Source organism: Canis lupus, chromosome X, assembly GCF_011100685.1.
Source record: "Canis lupus familiaris isolate Mischka breed German Shepherd chromosome X, alternate assembly UU_Cfam_GSD_1.0, whole genome shotgun sequence".
Taxonomy (NCBI): Eukaryota; Metazoa; Chordata; class Mammalia; order Carnivora; family Canidae; genus Canis; species Canis lupus.
This window is the reverse complement of record NC_049260.1, coordinates 94,052,783-94,060,348: the sequence shown is the minus strand read 5'-3', so window position 1 is coordinate 94,060,348 and position 7,566 is coordinate 94,052,783. Positions and strand designations below refer to the sequence as shown.

The following is a 7,566-nucleotide window of genomic DNA, read 5'->3' as shown; positions in this document are numbered from 1 at the left end:
AGCCCGACGTAGGACTCGATCCCAGATCTCCAGGATCAGGCCCTGGGCTGAAGGTGGCGCTAAACCGCTGAGCTACCCAGGTTTCCTGAACATATTTATTTTAGAAAAAAATAATTCCAAGTGTTTTTCCTTTACTAGCAGAGAAATCTCCTAGAAGACAAACAGAAAAGATGAAAGACAGATCTCTCCCCAAAACCTACTATAGCTATGTAATCCCCATCACAAAAGGTCTCCCTCATTGGAATAATAAAAGCTGAAAGTAATCTTGAGGGAACAATTTGAAAAAGGGCTGTTGAAAATGATACAACATATCAGCACCTGGCTGGCTAAGATGGTACAACATGTAACTCTTGATTTAGACTTTGTGAGTTCAAGCTCAACATTGGGTCTAAGATTATTAAATAAAAAAAAATGTATATTTGAGTATATGTGAAAAACTCCTAATCAATTACTATTGTCCAAATGCCCAGTAGTGCTTTTGGGAAAAAAAAAAGTCTAGTTTCAGGGATCTCACCTCATTGTGACATGCCCTATTACGTATCTAGTTATAATTAGCATCTTTTATTATAACACATAAAATATTCTCAGGGATTACCAAGTATGACAGCAATTCTAGTTGCTTAATATTTGTTATTTCATTAATCTGCCACTCCTATGTTTAGCAAATAACTTACTTTCCAGATGAGGAAAACAAACATTACATATACGCATATATATACAAAGACCTAATATATATATAATTTTATCTATAAACATAGAACTATAGCCAAGGGCAACCTCTAACATACACCTTCCAGATACTAGGGTGCAGAAAGACATGAGTTTTATTGTTGGAGAATCTATTGATTCTAGATAAAGCAATTAATAGAACAGAATGATACTTTCCATGATACAACATATTGAAAACATGCAGGCCTCAAACTAAGTGTGAGCATGACTGATTTTCCTTTTCATTTAAATAAAATTCTTACACATGGACACTCTCTAATTCCATTGGTATTCAAAAACATGTATGTCTGGTAACATAGCCATACAATAGAGATTTTTCCTTATTCTTTGCTTTGCTTTACAAATTGCTTTAAATTTTTATAGGATGGTAAATTAGAACAGTATTTCAAAACATTTTACTGATCCATAGTTGACATTAAACCTAAACAATAGGGCACCCCAGCTGGCTTAGCTGTTTAGCGCCTGCCTTCGGCCCAGGGCCTGATCTTAGAGTCCCAGGATCGAGTTCCACGTCGGGCTCCCTTCATGGAGGCTGCTTCTCCCTCTGCCTGTGTCTCTGCCTCTCTCTGTGTGTCTCTCATTAATAAATAAATAAAATCTTAAAAAAATAAACCTAAACAATATTATCCTTTTTATAGACTTTTGGCGATAGTATACAACCAGGATTAGGCACATGAATATGAATATAAGAGTCACAGCCATAAGAATGAGCCCCGCCTTAAATTCTGTACCTCAACTCACACTACTCCTGTCCCTGCAAGAAGGTAATTACACTGTAAAATTCTTGGAGACTTTTGGTAATTAATAAAGAGAAGTGATCCTAACTGTTTTTCTACTATCGAATAAGCATCATACCTGTAGATATTTCCATTATTTCACCAAAAGTAAAAATATGCTTTGAATACTTAAGTAGGAAAACATGAGTTTTATGGAGGCATTAATATCCTATTCATTTAGTCTCCAAATCTGAGAGAAAGCTGGTAATAGAACTCTGGTAATCGTTCAGCTTATCTTTGGAACAAGTAATTTTTTTCCTTCACATGACAATGAATAAATGTATGTTGAAAAAACCACAAATCATTAACATCATGAACAATTAATCCCATGCCTCCACCAAATGAAGAAAGTAATTCAAACTAGTTTGAGGTCTCTCCCAGAAGATGAACAGTCTTGAACATAGAAACATTGGCAAAATTTGAGTATGGTAAGCAATTTCTGCTTATCAGAGCAGAATTTCATCACCAGGTAACTGAATTAATGAGTTCCTAACTCTATAAAAAAAATGTCCCCATATGATTATACTCAAGGTCAGCAGTGATATGTTAAAGGTACCGACAATTCATTACCTAAGGAATCTAGTTTTGAATTCAGTTTTTTACTTTCATGATTACGTATCAGAATTACTGGCAGAAATCAATTTTAGAAAATGAAATCGAGAGATACTATTATAAAGCACCCTGGACATTTCTAAGTTGCCCACTTGTGAACTTATCTTTAAAAGAATAAGCACAAGGAAAAAAGAGTCCTTGAAATATATATAACCAGTTAATAGAAATAATGCTAGCAAATGGGGCAGCCCCGGTGACTCACTGGTTTAGTGCTGCCTTTGGCCCAGGGTGTGATCCTGGAGACCTAGGATTGAGTCCCACGTCAGGCTCCCTGCATGGAGCTTGCTTCTCCCTCTGCCTGTGTGTCTGCCTCTCGTTCTCTCATTAATAAATAAATACAATTTAAAAACTAATAATGTTAGTAAATAAAAAACCTAGGTCATTAATTTTTTTAAATTTTATTTATTTATTCATGAGAGACACAAAGGCAGAGGGAGAAGCAAGCTCCTAGAGGTAGCTTGATGTGGGACTTGATCCCGGGAATCTGGGACCACGCCCTGAGCCAAAGGCAAATGCTCAACTGCTCAGCCACCCAGGCGAACGCATATGTGATTAAAACTAATAAACACAAATATGCATCTTTTTGCACTTGAGCATATACTGAGACGTAATACAGAAATGATATGCTTGAGAATGTGTTCCAATGTCAAACCAGAATAAAAAAAACTAAACATTCATGTCAAGAATCGCGCTACAAGAGTCATTGAAGAGATTCATATGTTAGGATAAATATTATGATAAAAAATGTCCAAGTAACTTCAGGTAGTACAGAATGCCATTTTAAATATAAAACCTATTCATTTAATATTACATGCGAAAAATGTGCTTCAAATATCCTTCTGCCTTATTTTTTTTCCTTCTGCCTTATTAAGTGGAAGCAAGTGAATATAACTATTAAATTTTCAAGCCTTTCTAAATTTAAAGATCATGTGAAAGTCATTTTGTCCATTACCCAGGATATGTGGAAACAGATAATATGATGTTTTGTAGTAAATATGTACCTGCCTGCAAAATACGATATATTTTATTTTATTTTATTACAGCTCTCCAATTAGTTTTTCCTGTATTTTGTTTCTGCTAAAACTAAAGGCATGTCAAAATAAAAGGTGATTCAGGGTCCTAGTTAGTCAAGTTCTCATTAAAGTTGTTATAAAAGTAATTTAATTTAGTATATTTATGTTACCAGGAAATCTTTTTTTTTTTTTTTTTTTTTTTTTTTTTTTTGTCACCAGGAAATCTTATGTAAAAACACCACAAATACGTAATTGTTCATTTGTTTCTTAGGTACTTCCCTAGGAGATCAGAAAGAATTATTTTACAGACAATACAGTATCAAAATTAACTACCAATTTTAAAACATGAGACCATTAGGATTAGAAAAGCTCCTGAAGATTGTATAGCCTAACAACCCCTTGTATAGAGGAAACATGGAGCCAGAGAGAAATGAATAATCCAAAAAATATTTAGGACAAAACTCAGCCGAAGTGAGGGGCAGCTGGGTGGCTCAGTCCCTTACGCATTCTACCCTTGATTCTTCTTTTTTTTTTTTTTTAAAGATTTTATTTATTTATTCATGAAAGACACACAGAGAAAGAGAGGCAGAGACACAGGCCGAGGGAGAAGCAGGCCCCATGCAGGGAGCCTGATGCGGCACTCCATCCCAGGACCCCGGGATCATGCCCTGAGCCCAAGGCACACGCTCAACTGCTGAGCCACCCAGGAGTCCCTCCCAGGCGACCTTCTCGATGGGTTTACTAAAGACCGTAGTTCTTCTACAGTTGTAAATCGTGGCCAATAGCTTTCCTTGGCCATGATACTCACTGTGTCATGTCATTTTCTAGTCTCCTACATGTTTGGTCCATGACCTCAGTGAAGTTTGCTGGTTGCAGAATTCCCTGTAGCAGCCAGTGCACATCCCTATATGTGGGGTTACAAACTGAAAATGCTGTGGAGCATTTCTGTGAGTCTTTCTGGGCATGGAAAAAGAAGTCTTTAAATGACTAATAGCAGGGTGCCTGGCTGGCTCAGTTGCTGGAGCATATGACTCTTGATCTTGGGGTTGTGAGTTTGAGCCCCATGTTGGGTGTAGAGATTACTTAAAAATAAAATCTTTTTTTTTTTTTTTTGAGAGAGTGAGACAGAGTGTGCTGGGGTTGGGTGGTGTGCAGAGGGGGGAGAGAGAGAGAGAGAGAGAGAGAGAGAGAGAGAGAATCTTAAGCAGCCTATATGCCCAGCATGGAGCCTCGGGTGGGCCTCAATCTCATGACCCTGAGATAATGGACCATCTCATCACCCTGAGATAATGGACCTTAGCCGAAATCAAGAGTTGGATGCTTAACCAACTGAGCCACCCAGGTGCCCCAAAAGTAAAATCTTAAAAAAAAAAAAAAAAAAAGACTAATATCGTCTAGTGAGAAAGGCAAGTGGATTACCTGGGAGGCCCAAATAGCTTCTCTATGGCATCAGCTTCACAGGTGATCTGAATAGGAAGAGCAGGAGAGCAGGTTTTCCTTATACAGAATACCTTGGCCATATCATGGGTTTGGTTCAGACCACTGCATAAAATAAATATCACAAGAAAGTGAGTCAAATAAGTTTTTTGATTTCCTGGTGCATATAAAAGTTATGTTTATAATATACTGTGGTCTATTAAGCGCACAATAGCAGTGTGTTTAAAAAACAATGTACATATCTTAATTTTAAAATACTTTATTGCTAAAAAAAAAGCTCACTGAGTTTTCAGTTGAGTTGAAATCTCTGATCACAGATCACCATAAAAATACAGTATTTTAAAATTTTCATCATTATGAGAATTACCAAATGTGACACGGAGACACAAAGTAAGCAAATGCTCTGGAAAGATGGTGCCAATAGATTTGTTCAATGCAGGGTTGCCACAAACCTTCAATTTGTAAAATATGCAGTATCTATGAAACACAATAAAGTATCTGTAAAGCACAAAAAATGCAGGTATGCCCATTGAGACAAAAATGTTCGATTATATAAAGCACTTTGCTTTCTTTTCTCATGTTGATATTTATCAGGCCTAACATTATTTTTGTCTTTTTCAACATGGCCAATGCAGCCTCTCTATCCTGTTGCCTTTATACAGAGACATGATCTTTTATCCAAATTCCCAATTCTGTATTTCTTTCTTTTTAATATTTTATTTATTTCTTCATGAGAGACACAGAAAGAGAGAGGCAGAGACATAGGCAGGGGGAGAAGCAGGCTCCATGCAGGGAATACGATGTAGGACTTGATCCTGGGACTCCAGGATCACACCCTGGGCTGAAAGCAGATACTCAACCACTGAGCCACCCAGAAGCCCCCTACTTTTGATTTTGGCTCAGGTCATGATCTCATGAGTCAAGGGATGGAGGCTGCATCAACTGCGCACTCTGCAGGGAGTCTGCGTGAAAGATTCTCTCCCTTTACCCCTCCTGGCATTCCTTCTCCATCTTGCTCTCAGCGCTCTCTAGATCTATAAAATAAATCAATAAAAATCAATTGAATTGAAACTGACAACCTGGCATGTCACTATCGAGATCATGTCCTATCACAACCCACATCCAAAAAAAGAAAATACTTCGAACACTGACACAGTCAAAAAATAAGGTGGTAACTCTATCAAGATCGGGACTTCAATATACATGAAAGAAATATATTCTCAAAGTCATTGGTACCTTTACAAAATCAACTCTCCTGTCACATTTCAATGGTGATATCTGACGTTCTGTCATGATTTTCTGGACATGGCAGGCACATGAAAAAGTTTCGCTTTCTCCATCACATCCAGAAACACTGTAACATTAGCAACCTTAAACAAACTTGTCTGTGTTTTCCCATAAAATACCATACAGTTTTTAAAGTATACTACAGGGATCCCTGGGTTGCGCAGCGGTTTGGCGCCTGCCTTTGACCCAGGGCGCGATCCTGAAGACCCGGGATCGAATCCCACGTCAGGCTCCCGGTGCATGGAGCCTGCTTCTCCCTCTGCCTGTGTCTCTGCCTCTCTCTCTCTCTCTCTGTGACTATCATAAATAAATAAAAATTAAAAAATAAATAAATAAATAAATAAAGTATACTACAAAATAAATAAGCAAATAACACAAAGTTCTCATTAATTGTACCTTACAATTTCCCAAACTATTTACATCTTACATTAGTGTGTTACATTTACTATAATTAAGGAACCACTACTTATAGATTATTAACTGAGAACACAATTTGCATTTACATTAAATTTAACTCTCTGTTGTATGGTTCTATGTGTTGTGAAAAAAGCAAAAATGAACTGTCCACCATTTCGATATCTTACAGGGTAATTTCAGAACCCCCCAAATTCCTCCGTGCTGCATCTAATCCAACCTCTCCTCTTCCCTCTGGAATGCTGTAGTTTTGCATCTTCCAGAACGTCATATTAGCTGGAACCATACAACATATATGTTACATTTGCACAATTATTTCTTTAGCTAAGTAGTATGCATTTAAGATCCACCCTTATCTTTTCACAGCGGAATGGGTCAGTTCTTCGTATCACTGAATAATATTCCACCTTAGGAATATACCATTGTTCATTTATCTATGCACATATTGAGGGGTATCTGTATTGATTTTACTTTTTGCAAATAATGAATAAAAAGACTGTGACTATTGAAACTCAGGTGTTTTGTGGGGTTTTCTTTTTTTGTATATGAAAATTTATTGTCACGTTTTCACCATCAAAACTTCTGATCTTGGTCTTTCCTTCTTGCCTTTGTATAAGCCAAAAGAGAGACATTGGCTACTTTGACAACCTTAAAGAGAACTCCAGGAATATCACCGACAACATCACCTTAGGGACCAAATCCAGTAACCAGAACCTCATCATTTCCAACAATAAAATTCAAACAACCATCATTGGGTACAAAGGCTGTGATTTTTTTTTTTTTTTTTTTTTTTTTTTTTTTTGCCATTCTTATCAGTTGGACCCTGACACACTTCCTGAAGGCAGAATTTGGTTGTTTAGATTCAACCCCTACTTTTTCCCATACAATTCCTTTTGCATGAGAAGCGCCTCCAAAAGGGTTGGGCTTCAGGACTGTGCCCAAATCGACTTTCTTGTACTGTTTATCATGCCACTTCTGTCTCGACAGTGGCTGTGGATCTTCCTGGGTGTATGGAGACCATGATATTTGCCCATCCTCCCAGAGCCAAGGGCCTGAGCAAAAGAGAGAAGCAGGGCAGGAAGGAGCCACCAACACACAGGTTTTTGAACAGACCTAAGTTTTTAGGTAAACAGGGTAAATAGAAGTACAAATGACAGATCATACGGTCAGATTGACAGTACTTTGTATGAAACTGAGAAATTCACTTCCTCTATGGGTGGACATGCTGTGTTCTGACCAGTAATGAGAGTCCCTGTTGCTTAGTATGCTAAACGACATTTGGTATTGCAAATTTTTAT

At 37.4% G+C, this 7,566-nt stretch overlaps 1 pseudogene; it reads right to left on the bottom strand.

Moving 5' to 3' along the window:
* Positions 1–6,827: 6,827 nt before the first annotated feature.
* LOC106558401 lies at positions 6,828–7,302 on the bottom strand (annotated as a pseudogene).
* Positions 7,303–7,566: the final 264 nt, after the last annotated feature.